This window comes from Panthera pardus, unplaced genomic scaffold (genome assembly GCF_024362965.1).
Source record: "Panthera pardus isolate Hobbes unplaced genomic scaffold, ASM2436296v1 HiC_scaffold_13, whole genome shotgun sequence".
NCBI lineage: Eukaryota > Metazoa > Chordata > Mammalia > Carnivora > Felidae > Panthera > Panthera pardus.
This window is the reverse complement of record NW_026526688.1, coordinates 34,870,148-34,884,514: the sequence shown is the minus strand read 5'-3', so window position 1 is coordinate 34,884,514 and position 14,367 is coordinate 34,870,148. Positions and strand designations below refer to the sequence as shown.

Here is a 14,367-nt window from a genome sequence, read left to right as displayed (position 1 = left end):
CTGGTAACCACTGTTCTTCCGGTCTGTGTGGTTTTTGACTACTGGAGATATCTCGAATGAGGGGAATCCTTTTGTCCTTTGTGACTGGCTTATTTCACTTACCGTAATGTCTTCAAGGTTTACCCGTGCTGTGGCCTGTGTCAGAATTCCCTTCGTTTTCAAGGCCGAGTAATATTCCTTTGTATGTGTGGACCACATTTTGTTTATCCATTCATCTGCTGGTGGGCCCTCAGGATTTGAATGTTTCCTACCAATTCCTCCACAGAGCGAGCGAAAACCTGCCTTTCTGTGACTTCCACCCACCCGTCCAGCTCTGCCCTTGGGGCCCACAGCCTGAGAGTGGCCCACAGGAATCCCTGGATTTTTTTTTTTAACGTTTGTTTATTTTTGACACAGAGAGAGACAGAGCACGAATGGGGGGAGGGTCAGAGAGACAGGGAGACACAGAATCCGAAACAGGCTCCAGGCTCCGAGCTATCAGCACAGAGCCCGATGCAGGGCTCGAACTCACGGACCGTGAGATCATGACCTGAGCCGAAGTCGGATTATTAACCGACTGAGCCACCCAGGTGCCGCAGGAATCCCTGGATTTGAAGACAGGTCCTGAATTCTCACTGCCAACTCCTCAAAATCTAAGCAGTCTCTGGCTATTTCATAATTTTCAGATGCTTTGCCATTGTGGTGTGGGTCTTTAGACCCACTTCAATTTAGTGATCTGCTTCCAAACAGGAATTATCCTCAACTCACCCGACCTGAACTGTATTCCAGGACTACAACCTCTCTTATCTCGACCCTTTACTGACACAGCCAAGCAGCACATTGCCTTTTTCTTTTGGTCAGCCATATTTCCTTGATTCATTTATTGAACAGGTTTTATTGGGTACCTTGTAAAGGTGAGGCAATTCAGGGCAGTCATCTAGAGCTTGAGCTCCAGAGCCAGACTTCATAGATGCCATCGTTCATGTTTCTTAATTTCTCGGAACCTCAGTTTCCTTATCTGTGAAATAGTAAAAATCGAACCCACCTCATTGGGTTGTTGTATTCATTGAGTGAATTAGTGCATGTAAAACATTAGAAGTGTGCCTGACACTCCATAAATGTACTATTTCTCTGCACAGGGCACTGTGCCCGGAGCTGGGGGCACAGCAGTCAGCCAGGCAGACCAGCTATGGGCTTTTTGTGGTTTGTAGTCTAGTGAAATGGTCGGACAAGTAAACCATTACATGACAACTAGAATTTATTCATGGGCAAACGTATAATTAAAAGATATATTTTTTAAGTGGAAATAAATCCCAGTTGCCCCACAGCATATCAAGCCTTATGATGAGAAAATTACAGGGTGATATAGGAGCACAAAAGTGGGGCACCTAACTCACCTTCATTCATTCATTTATTCATTCATTCATTCATTTATTAAAAATAAATACTTATTAGGTTCCTGTCATGTGTTAGGTACTATTGTAGACTTTGAGAATGATCAGTGGGCCAAAAAGAAAAGGCCTTTCTCTTAAAAAGCATATGTGATATTGGAGGGAGACAGACAAAAGCATAATAATAAAACTATAAGTAACAAAAGTCACATTATGCATTAATAAATGATAAATACAACTATGTTGTCTATTGGGAGGTAGGCTGGCATGATTCTTGATAGACAGGGTTTTCTAGGTAAATGACAGGGAAGACTTTGGGATGACTCCTGGGTTTCAGCCTGAGCAACTAGAGGTGAAGGTGTGGGATCAGGATGGCTTCCCAGAGGAGGTGACATCTAAAGGGGGGCTGGAAGGACAAGTGGAGGCTATCCAAATGAAGCGTGCCAGGGAAAACGCCCTAGAAACTGGAGCTTGTGCCAAGTTTACAGACAACTACAGAGTCATGTGAAGATTCAGCAGTTCAGGGGTGCTCTATCCTGTTCAGCATATCCATCCTGTTTAGGATTGAAGTGCAGCATTTTACGTTTTTAGAGATTTTAAAAACAACCTTGACTTTTAGCATTCCGGGAAGCTATTCCCCCGGTATTATGTCTTCTAAGACGTTGATAAGTTTGTTGTATTCCATGACTTTTTCTAGTAGCTGACTTTAAAAAATAGTTGAATTGAACCCGGTCAAGGTCAGAGTCCTGTGTCACACCTCCCTTCTTGCTGATACAGGCCCCATTTAACCAATCCTTGGGGGACAGCTGCAGATCAACCCGACTGCACGATAATCTTACACGGCCCGTACTTCTCCATCTGACCCCCTAATAACAGCCCTAAGAATCAAATGAGATAAGATGCGTAAAACTGCCGGAAAGGGGCGCCTGGGTGGCGCAGTCGGTTAAGCGTCCGACTTCAGCCAGGTCACGATCTCGCGGTCCGTGAGTTCGAGCCCCGCGTCAGGCTCTGGGCTGATGGCTGGGAGCCTGGAGCCTGTTTCCGATTCTGTGTCTCCCTCTCTCTCTGCCCCTCCCCCGTTCATGCTCTGTCTCTCTCTGTCCCAAAAATAAATAAAAAACGTTGAAAAAATTAAAAAAAAAAAAAACTGCCGGAAAGTTCTCCAGAGTGACACAAGTTGCCATTGTTTACTATGACTTGGCCACCAACCTCTGGGAATGGAGACACAACAGGGGCTAAGTGAGCATGCTGCTGTCACAGAGCAGATGATGGGAGGGTTTCTACCTTTTCAAATGTGCTGCAGTAAAACATGCCTTCCTTGCACCAAGTTAATGAGTTCTGGGAGACTGCTTTGCTCTTGAAGTCACTTTTGTGGGTGGGAAAGCAATGGTGAGAATTTGAATTGGTCCAGTTTAGTATTACGGTGAAATGAAGCCTATTAAATTTAGCAAGTTGTGTTCATGCCCCAATTTTATTATGCACTTGCATTCATCAAAAAACACTCTGATGAAAATTTTATACACTTGCATTTTAGTGGGGGTGGGGGAAGAAAATACTTAAAAAGCAGAATCAGCTGCTGCCTAACAGACAGGAGATCTTTGGTAAACATAAGCATTGTATGAAGTATGTCCATGGTTACAGTAAGAGATGACAAACTTTTATCAAACATTGAAGGGGAACTGACATTTTTGAATACATACACACACACACACACACACACACACATGCACACACATACTACTTTATATAACTTCACTTTTGATCCTATGATGTAGGAATTCCTGTGCCCATTTTATAATTGAGAATCTAGACTCAGAGATGCTAAGTAATTTTTCCAAGGACGTACAGCTAGGTAATAAGTGCTAGTCGGGACTTCTGACTTCAAAGTTCACCTTTTCTACTATGCCCTGCTTCCTCTTCAACAGATTGAGCACATGTTTATTGCTCTCCTGTTATGAGCAGGGTGTTTGGAGCCTCCTGTGGGCTAGTTTCTGGGTATATAAAAGAGTATAAGCCAGAAATTCTGCTCTCCAAGGACTTAAGAACTAGAAGGGGACTAAGATGTGTACTGAAGCAAAGCACAGTGCAAGGTAGTAAAGGATAAATGTCATGTGGGTGGTGTGGCAAACAAATCCTAGGAAAGTTCAGTGGAGAGAGGTATGTGTGGGCTGTCAGGGTCAGGGAAGCCTTCCTGGAAGAAATGACATTTTATTTATTCATTCACATCATTCATATCATAGCTGACTCTGTGCCAGTCATAAGCACTGGGAATGCAACTGTGAAGATGTGACACCCGGTGTCTGTTCTCTTGAAGCTTACAGTGTGTGTGTGTGTGTGTGTGTGTGTGTGTGTGTGTGTGTGTTAGAGAGAGACAGACAGAGAGAGAGAGAGAGAAGGGAGATAGTGGGAAGGCAGAGAGAGAATAAACAAACAAGATAATCTGACAGAGCAATGGGTGCTATAAATTTTTTACAAAGTGATTGGGGGCTGGTTTTGCTATAAATTTTTTACAAAGTGATTGGGGGCTGGTTTGGATTGTTTTCTCTACGAATGAGGCATTCGAGTTAGACGTCATCCATTCTTACCACTGCCTAACATTCCATTGTGTGAACAAACTAGAGCTCATTTGTCCATTCTGCTGTTGAGGGACATCTGGGTTGTTTCCATTTGGGGGCTGTGTGGCAAATTGTGCTGCCATGAGCATTTTGATACATGCACGTTTTGTACGTTTTGGTACTCAAAGTATACATTTCTGCTGGGTATATATTAGGAGTAGAATTGCTGGGTCAAAGGTTATGTGTATGTATGTTCAGTTTTAGAAGATGCTGTCAGACAGTTTTCCAAATTGGTTGTATCGGTTTAGTTAGTTTTAAAAACCAGACTAAAATTACTCTTTCTGATTATGTTGACCAAATAGTCTGGTTTTTGATAACCTGTCCTGGGTAGGCAGATTTCTTGGGAAAAACTGTTACACGGCTTACTGCGGCCCAGACAGATTTTGTGAATTACATTTGGGCTAACTTGAGAAGGATATCTTTCTCATATCAAGTGAGTTAATTAGTAGAGTTTCATATTTTTACTACTAATTAACAAATTAATTAATTAACTACTAATTAACAAAGTGAAATGAAACACTTCACCGTTTATGTGCAGTGGGATTTTCCCATAGTCTGGAGCTTTAATTTAGGGAAAACACACCTTCCAGGTTATTCTAAGCATGACCAAGTTGGGAACCTCGGATATTGGTACTCCCCCTCCCAAGATGATCGCTGAGGGGTTCAGACTGGCTGTTCTCCGAGGCCACTCACTGGGCCCTTTCCCTCTACTCTCCATTTCTGAAGGGGACTGTGGAGATGGAAAATCCAGTGGTTATCCTTGGTTAACACTTCTCCTTGATCTGAGAGACTCCGAGTACTAACCCAGCCCCTGCTTTGTTCACTAGTGACTAGGGCACTTTTGTGTGTCTTTCTTATTTATTTATTTATTTATTTATTTATTTATTTATTTACTTAGAGCATGAGCAGGAGAGGGGCAGAGAGGAAAGGGAGAGAGAGAGAATCCCAAGCAGGCTCCCCACTGTCAGCACAGAGCGTGACCTGCGGCTAGAACCTACGAACCGCGAGATCATGACCTGATCTGAAACCAAGAGCCAGATGCTCAACCACTCAGCCAGCTGAGCCACCCAGGTGCCCCTTTGTGTGTCTTTCACCTGTAAGTTCACAATTGGTCTGCAAGTGTTCTCCAACAGCAGCTGAAACTGAGGTCCACCCTTGAGACGCACGTGTGATTAGAGGTCAGGAGAGACATGCCGTGCATAACAGGATACTATGGAGAGAGAAAACAAATATGAAACTCAAATGAAAAATCACAATGTTGGTGCTCCAATTTGCAAAGGGGCTGCTTTGCTCCAGGACAATTCTTGGAAGCAGCAGGTATCGATTTAATTAATTCTGATCTGTCTCCAAAGCACATGCTTTCTGTATCTCCTATGTTCCCTTAAAGACCACCTCTTCTATGCTCAGTAGTCTACTTGAGGTGTTTGAAAATGGTAACTATACTGTCCAGAGGATCACGATCTCTTATTCAGGAGGTACAGAGCTCAGCGTAAAACTCACGTGTGGAATTTGGCAAACGTGGCCATGTGCTAATGTGCTGTGTCAGACAAACCTGGCCAGAGTGGAGGACTGATGACAATTTATTTCTACAGAACAGGCATCTGAGATATGACTAATGGCAGCAGTAAATCTTATCAGCCTCAGGGTTTATTTCAAAGGTGTGGAGTAAAAGAATACTGGATGAAACACCCGGGTTTGGATCCCAGTTCTGCCATTAACCACTTTTGTATCCTGGGACAGCTGCTTTACCTTTGGATCTCTTTTGTTACCCGTGAGATGAGATTTACGGCCTACATCCCATTCTTGATCTCTTCCAGTTCCTGGGCTTTGTAACTTCATGTTCCTGGAAAGTAGCGACCTAATTTAGCATTTGTGACATGTCCTTTGGAAGGAAAGGAAATGCCACTTTTTTTTTCTTTTCTTCACAAACTGTGTTCAGAGCTATGCTCATGTGAAGTGAAGGATGTGCTTTAATTTCCTGGAGACCAAAAGGGTCTGCAATATTTTCATGTTATGTAAGAATATGGAATGTTTTTGAAAGAAACTCTTACTCCTTTAACAAATATTGATTGCCTACTCAATTTACATCCTCAAGAACTTAGACTGTAGGGGGAAAGCTAAGACATGGCTACTAGAACTACGATGCAAAGTGAGAGGTAGCGAGGGGCACCTGGGTGGCTCAGTCGGTTGAGCATCCGACTTTGGCTCAGGTCATGATCTCACGGTCTGTGAGTTCGAGCCCTGCGCTGGGCTCTGTGCTGACAGCTCAGAGCCTGGAGCCTGTTTCCGATTCTGTGTCTCCCTCTCTCTCTGCCCCTCCCCGGCTCATACTCTGTCTCTCTCTCTCTCTTTCTCTGTCAAAAATAAATAAACATTAAAAGTGAGAGGTAGCAAGAGCGATGAAGAAAGCATGAAAGTGACAGGGTTCAGCTCACTTCTTCCGGGTCAGATAAGGTTTTATGAAAGCAAAGCTGTCTGAGCTGAGAAATGAGTACTGTTCCAGCAGGTGGAGACATGGAGAGTCTTCCCTTAGAAGAGGAGGGACGGGGCCACAGGTTGACCAAGGTTTGGGGATGGAAAGCAGGGGCTGGCCATACACAGGGTGATCATATGTCCTAGTTTTCCCAAGACAGTTTCAGTTTATATTTTCTGTCCTGGTGTAGTTGTTAATGGCGCCCCCTTTTCACTCTCAAAAATCATCCTAATTTGGATGATAAACTATATTGTCACCATAGCTATAAGTGATACTCTTTAAGAGGCCAAATATCCACATGGCTAATAGGATCTGAGAGGGAAAGAAAGAGAGGGGTGTTACTAAACAACCAGTGGGTCATTGAAGAAATCAAAGAAGTCAGAAAATACCTTGAAACAAATGAAAATGAAAATACAACTTTCCAAAATCCATGGGGTACAGCAAAAGCAGTTCTAAGAGGGAAATTCATAGGATACAGGCCTACCTCAAGAGACAAGAAAAATTCCAATTAAACAATCTAACTAAAGGAAGTAGAAGAAGAAGAACAAACAAAACCCAAAGTTAAAAGGAAGGAAATAATAAAGATAAAAGAGGAAATAAATGAAATAGAAACTAAAAAAAAAAAAAAAATAGGCAAGAACAATGAAACTAAAAGCTGGTTCTTTGAAAAGATAAAAAAATTGATAAACTTTTAGCCAGACTCATCAGGAAACAAAGAGAGAGGGCCCAAATAAATAAAAGCAGAAATGAAAGAGAAGTTACAACTGACACCACAGAAATACAAAGGATCATAAGAGACTGCTATGAACCATGATATGCCAACAAATTTGAAAATTTAAAAAAAAATGGATAAATTCCCGGAAACATACAACCTCTAATACTGAATCACAAAGAAATGGAAAATCTGAATAGACTGATCACAAGTAATAAAATTAAATCAGAAACTCCCCCCCCCCCCAAAAAAAATCCAGAACTAGATGGCTTCACAGGTGAGGCCTATCAAACATTTAAAGAAGTTAGTACAGGGGTGCCTGGGTGACTCAGTCGGTTAAGCGTCTGACTCTTGGTTTCAGCTCAGGTCATGATCGCATGGTTTGTGAGTTCGAGTCCCAAATCGGGCTCTGCACTGACAAAGGAGGGCCTGCTTGGGATTCTCTCTCTATGTCTCTCTGTCCCTCCCCCACCTGTGCGCCCTCTCTCAAAATAAATAAGTAAACTTAAAAAAATAAAAAAAGAAAGAAGTTAGTGCATATATTGCTCAAATTATTCCAAAAAATTAAAGAGAAGGGAATGCTTCCAAACTCATTTTTCAAGGCAAGTTATTACCCTGATACCAAAACCAAAGACAACACGCAAGAAAGAAAATCACAGGCCAATATCCTTGATGAACATAGATGCAAAAATCCTCAACAAAATATTAGCAAACTGAATTCAACAACACATTGAAAGGATCATAAAACATGATTAAGAGGGATGTATTCCAGGGATGCAAGGTTGGGTCCACATCCACAAATCACACCACATTAACAAAACAAAGGATAAAAATCATATGGTCATCTCAATAATTGCAGAAAAAAGCATTTGACAAAATTCAACACCCATTTCTAATTAAAAACTCTCAAAAAAGTGGGTATAGAAGGAAGGTACATCAACATAATAGAGGCCACGTATATGTGTAATCTAAAAAACAAAACAGGGGCACCTGGGTAGCCCATCCAGTTAAGCATCCGACTCTGGATTTCAGCTTAGTCATGATCTCGTGGTTCGTGGGTTCGAGACCCACATGGGGCTCTGCGCTGACAGTGCGGAGCCTGCTTCAGATCCTCTCTCCCTCTCTCTCTGCCCTTCCCCTGCTCGTGCTCTCTATCTCAAAATAAATAAATAAATTTTAAAAATTGTATCAAAAAATAAAAATAAAAACAAAACAAAACAAACAGAAACAGACTCCTAGCCACAGGAAACAAGCTGTTGACTACCAGAGTGGGGAGAGGTGGGGGAGCAGGCAACATAGGTGAAGGGGATTAAGAGGTACAAACTTCCAGTTATAAAAGATTCAAGTCACCGGGATGTCATGTACGGCAGAAGGAATATACTCAATGATATCGTAATAATTTTGTGTGGTGACTGATGGTAACTAGACTTAAGGTAGGGATCATTTTGTAAAGTATAAAAATATCAAGCCATTATAACGTACACCTGAAACTAGTAAGATATCGCATGTCAGTTAGACTTCAATTAAAACAAGGAAAGAAAAAGAGAGGAGTCAGGGATGACTAAGCTTGCCAGCTGGTTGCCTGGTAAAATACAGATAAAAATGGCATCAGAAGGAGTGGCCAACTAGAAGGAAAGATGATGAATTCAGTTTTTGATCGGAGAGATAGAGTTGTCTGCACACCAGTGACCCCAACCCCTCTTTTCACAGGTAAAGGAAATGGGGCAAAGGACATTAGGACTGGAACCTAGGTCACTTGCCCCTCTTTAGAGCTCTACCTCCCTGTACTGAGTTGAATAGTGTCCCTCCTAAATTCAGGTCTGCTGAAAACCTATGAATGTGACTTTATTAGGAAATGGGGTCTTCGTCAGATATAATCAAGCTAAGATGATGTCATTCTGGCACAGTATGGGCCCCTAATGCAATATGACAGGTGTCCTTATAAGAAGAGGACAATCTGATGGTAGACATGGAGAACACAGGGAGAACGCTATGTGAGTTGGAGGCAGAGATCCAAGTGATGCATCTAGAAGCCAAAGAAGGTCAGGCATAGCCGGGAGCCACCAGACACTAGGAAGAGACAAGGACGGATCCTCCCTTAGAGGCTTTGGAGGGAGCGCGGCTTTGCCAACATCTTGATTTTGGATTTGTAGCCTCCAGAACCGTAAGAGAGTACAGTTCTGTTATTTTAAGCCACCCAGTTTGAGGTACTTTGTTACGGCAGCCCTGGGACACTGATCCACCTCCCGAGCTTTCGGTTCAGGTGGGATATTCAGAGGTCACTGTCCGGGAAACACAAGAAAATGTGGGGCTTGAGTGCAGAGGAATGGTCAGGATTAAAACAGAGCCAGGGTTGGGAGTGGGAGGGGGGGACTAGAAGAAAGGACCACAGGGAAGAGGAGAAAGGAAGTCTGAGGAGAGGGTGCGGAGAGAAAGGCAAGGTAGAGAGGAGGCAGGGGGCACTGCTGGAAGGGCAAGAAGAGAGAGTAAGTGAGGGAGGAATTTTAGAGGAAGCAGAGGTCAAGAGGTCAGGACTAGACCAGGCTGATTTGGAACTGAGGTCACTGGTGACCTTTTCGAGAGCTCCTCTGTTAGAAAACTGCAGGGGTTAGAAACCATGTGGAGGCTTCAGGAGTGAGTGCATTGTGAATATGGAAAGACAAGGGGAGATTATTCTTTCAAGACTTCCGGATGGAGGGAGAGATAGGGCAATCGCTTAAGGTGTAAAGCAGGGGAGAGGGATTTTTTTTTAAGCCATGGAGAGTTGAGTCTATTTATGGAGAAAGGTGAGGAGAGGGAAAAACTAACAGATGGAAGCTATCACAGTGGGCGGCTAATGGATGGTCCAGCATCCACCCACGTGGACACACAGACATGGTACTTCTCGCCCAGAATTTAGCCAGTGCTTTGCTTCCAATGGGGCCTCAGCACTCCTCCACCACAACCCCTGTCCAGTTCTGGGGCCCTGAGCCATTCACTAGGGCATAGGCTCTTGAGTAGAGCAGGCATGGGGAAAGTGCATAGACGGTGTGGCCTGTGATGTGGGGAGGGGGCAGCTGGCATGGTTGGTTCTCCTCAGTGAAAGTGCGTGGGACAGCTGCTAAAGAGGATGGCCCAGGCATCCACAGAACAGGAGTCAGGGGACTGTCCCACAGCAGTGGGGTCCAGCCACATCACATGGATGATCACCGGTGGACTCCAGCAGTAGAGTCTGCAGAAGCGTGAACAAAGGGCAGGTAGAGCAGGTGTCAACACTCCTCTCCCAACCTGCCGATTCAACCCCCAGCTCTGACCCTTGCCCATCGCCATCCTTTGAAAAGAAAAGCCTGGTCAAGTGAAGCAGCTCTGTGTTCTCTGGGCCTGATGGCTCTTCTCACTCCTTCCTTATTGGACATGGGGCTGTAGAGGAAGGGTAGCTTTTTGCCTTCATTTCTTCTTCCATCTTATGGGGAGATTCATCCCAAAGGACGAATCACAGATAGAGCTTTTAGGAAACACGGTGCTGAGCTTGGGAAGGCAAGAGATTCTGGGAATACAGGGCCATATACGTATAAGAGGGAGGGATCCCTCCATTTAGAGGCCCTTGCAGCCCTTCCAACATATAAATTTGACTTGAAGTGAACGGGCGGATGGGTGTACATCAAGAAAAACAAAGACAAAATGCACAGCCCCCCATCCTGGTACCACACCAACTCCACATGGTGTTCTAGGATGCATCACTCCAGCTGCATTCACTCCAAGGCATGGAGCCTCGTCCCTGACAAGTGTGTCCCCGGTGGGAGCTACAGCATTGGCTGAAATCGGGATAGGATTGTTAATATGTCTGTGTGTTCCATAGGTGGGCAGGTGGATGCCAGGGCTGGAGCAATTATTGTGAAAAAAAAAAAAAAAAAAAAAAAAAGGAAGATTCTGGAGACAGACTGGACCTCTTACCTCTGTACTGTTAACTCCTTTCCATTTCTTTCCCCTCAGTATTCCCAAATTATATATACTTGGCCATGGGATTTTATTTTTTTACAGGCATTCTTTTTAAGTTTTTATTTATTTATTTTGAGAGAGACAGAGACAGCATGAGTGGGGGAGGGACAAAGAGAGAGGGAGAGAGGGAATCCCAAGCAGGATCTGGGCTGTCAGCACAGAGCCTGACGCGGGGCTCAAACTGAAACAGTGAGGTCGTGATCTGAGCTGAAACCAAGAGTCGGACGCTTAACCTACTGAGCCCCCAGGTGCCCCTTTATTTTTGTCTGTGTTTCATTCGCCACGTGTTAAGTAGATGTGAAGCATGCTGACCAGTGGGCAAGAGCCACACAGATCCATGACGTGCTCTTCACCATACAGCCTCTGTGGCTTCCCTTTTCTAAATGGAGCTTGGATCCCAGTTAGGTTAGGGCAGTATGATGACATCCTTAGAACTTCAAGACTCAGGAACTTTATGTAAGAATCCAGTGGAGTCGGCGTGTCATTTTGAGTCTCCAGGCTCACCCTACAGGACAGGATCACTGCTCTGCTCCCAGGTCCCTATGCTCCCTCTTTGTTGACAGTGGTGGCCAAAGCACTGGGTGATGGCGTCTGGGATGTCAACTCCCTCTAAACAGGCCTTCACGGCGGTCTAGGACCGGGGCTGGTGGCTGTATTCTGACGTCCAGGAATGGCTCCTTCATTATCAGACCCTTTTGCTAGTATATACAATATTGTTAGAGCTGAAACCGAGGCTGGGCCTCCAGGGAGAACTCTCAGATCCACATTGCCTAACTGGCTTCCCAAGGGAATCTCCACCATGTGTTGGTAAGTGAGGAAGGCCACTTACGGGAGCTATGGTTCAGGGATCATTCCTGCTGCCACTCCCATTGCCACAATTGCTTCTTGACATCCATGGATCCGGTGACCAGACACTGCCGTGCTGTTGCAAGAGGAAAGCCATTGCCCACCCCAGCTGCTCCTGGCCGGAGCGTTTATGACCTCGTGAGGCATCAGAAAGCATCAAAGAAGCAGGAAGGTGACTTCTGTCTCCTTACTGCCTCCCAGATCTCTCCAGTTCATCTAATTAGCAGAATCAAACTCACATCTGGCCTCCTAGCTGCAAGGGTCTGATAAATGTGGTTTAAAAATTTCTGGCCACTGCAGTACAAGAAGGAGTTTAAGATGGATGCTAAGTGCCAAACTACCATATCTTCCTTACATGAGAAAAAGTATTGAATACTTAAAATTTCCAGATTCTCTAAACGGCTCTAGCTTAACATTTATTTAATGACATTTTAAAAAGTCTGGTGTCTCTGCAAAACTGATGCACATAAGGGAAGGGAAACAAAAATAATATAAAAAACAGGGAGCGGGACAAAACAGAAGAGACTCATAAATATGGAGAACAAACTGAGGGTTACTGGAGGGGTTGTGGGAGGGGGGATGGGCTAAATGGGTTAGGGGCATTAAGGAATCTACTCCTGAAATCACTGTTTCACTATATGCTAACTAATTTGGATGTAAATTTTAAACAATAAAATAATAGGGGCACCTGGGTGGCTCAGTCGGTTGAGCGTCCAGCTTCGGCTCAGGTCATGATCTCGCGGTCCGTGAGTTCGAGCCCCGCGTCGGGCTCCGTGCTGACAGCTCAGAGCCTGGAGCCTGTTTCGGATTCTGTGTCTCCCTGTCTCTCTGCTCCTCCCCTGCTTGTGCTCTGTCTCTCTCTATCTCTCTTTCTCTCTCTCTCTCTCTCAAAAATAAATAAAACATTTGAAAAAATTTAATAAAATTAAATAAAATTAAAAATAAAATTAAAAAAAAAGTTCAAAGAAAAAAAAGTCTGGTGTCTCTGAAAACTATGGGCATGTCCACATTTGCCAAGATTCCTCTTAATCATCCAGAGGGTGGCTTCTCTCCACCAGCATCACCATTGCCAAGTTCAGAAGGCTTCTCATCCATTAGGAGACTGTCTCCTAAAAAAGAGTGATCTAGTTTCATTCTTTCCACTTTTTAAGTTATAGAGATAATAAAAAGTACTATTTAGGTCTGAAAAATACAGTAAAAATACCTATAATCCTACGTCACTATCACAATGACCACTTCACTCAGTCCATGTGCATATTTACATCTTTGTAAATGTCATCTTTATATAATTTTGTTTTGTTTCTTCACTCAACATTGTATCATAATCACTTCTCATCTTATGGTGTAATGTAACCACAATTTTTAATGGTCCCATAATAGTCCACTAAGATACAAATTATAGTTTACTCATCCATTCCTCTCTAGTGGAACATTTCAGTTGTTTCCAATTATTTAGTACTATAAATAATGTTTTGAAGGGGAGCTTATGCATATTAAAACTTCTGTGGCACATTGCCAGAAGGGACAATGGGTCAAAAATACGTATTGGTTAAAAAGTATCATTTAAAATTCTTTTTAAAAATTAATTAATTTTATTTCAGAGAGAGAACGAGAGAACATGAGCAGGGGAGAGGAGCAGAGAGAAAGAATCTTAAGCAGGCTCCACGCTCAGCGCAGAGCCCGACATGGGGCTCGACCCCTGGACCCTGGGATCATGACCTGGGCGGAAATCAAGAGTTGGTCATTCAACCGACTGAGCCACCCAGGCGTCCCCAAAAGTACCATTTTTAAATGAGTATCAACAGCTTTTGATTAACGTTTCTTAAAAATCACCTACAGTAAAAACAATTTTTTCTCTGGCGATCACTAAACAAAGAGCTTGCTTCTTCTACCTATGACATCCTTAGCACTCATCTTGGGGACTACTACTGGCTGCTAACCAAAATGGGAAACTGGTGCCCTTGGCCTTGAAGTCTTAATTGACAATGCTTACATCGCTGTACCTAAAACCCCTGGGGGGGGGGGGGGGGCTGGGTTGCTGTGACCTGAATCTTGGAACCAGGGTGAGGGCAGAGTCGGTGCAGATCTTCAGGATCTCCCCCACCCTTTCCTATCTCTCAAGGCACAGCTTTCCTGACCAGAAGGCTTCCCGGGATAAGGTGTCTGGTGCTTTACAAGTGCCAGGTCTTAAGCCCCAGAATGAGCACATTTAGATATGCAGATGCCATGCTTTCATGGAGGCTTCCAAAGACAGGTCATTCTCCTACTCTCTGATTCCTCCCCTTCCCCCAGACAGAGCAAGACAACATTGTTTAGGTTGAAATAAAGCAGCCTGGTTACACTTGAAGGAGTCCGTTTCGGATGAGTTTAAGA

General features: G+C 43.9%; 1 long non-coding RNA gene across 1 annotated transcript in view; it reads right to left on the bottom strand.

The window, feature by feature from the left end:
- LOC109277328 (uncharacterized) overlaps positions 1-14,367 on the bottom strand; it is a 28,638-nt gene that overhangs the window by 12,208 nt on the left and 2,063 nt on the right. Inside the window, exons 2-3 of the long non-coding RNA XR_002085105.2 lie at positions 5,080-5,195; positions 885-997 (exon numbers count right to left, since the gene is read on the bottom strand). This is a non-coding gene — a long non-coding RNA (uncharacterized LOC109277328). The remainder of the gene's footprint in view (positions 1-884; positions 998-5,079; positions 5,196-14,367) is intronic.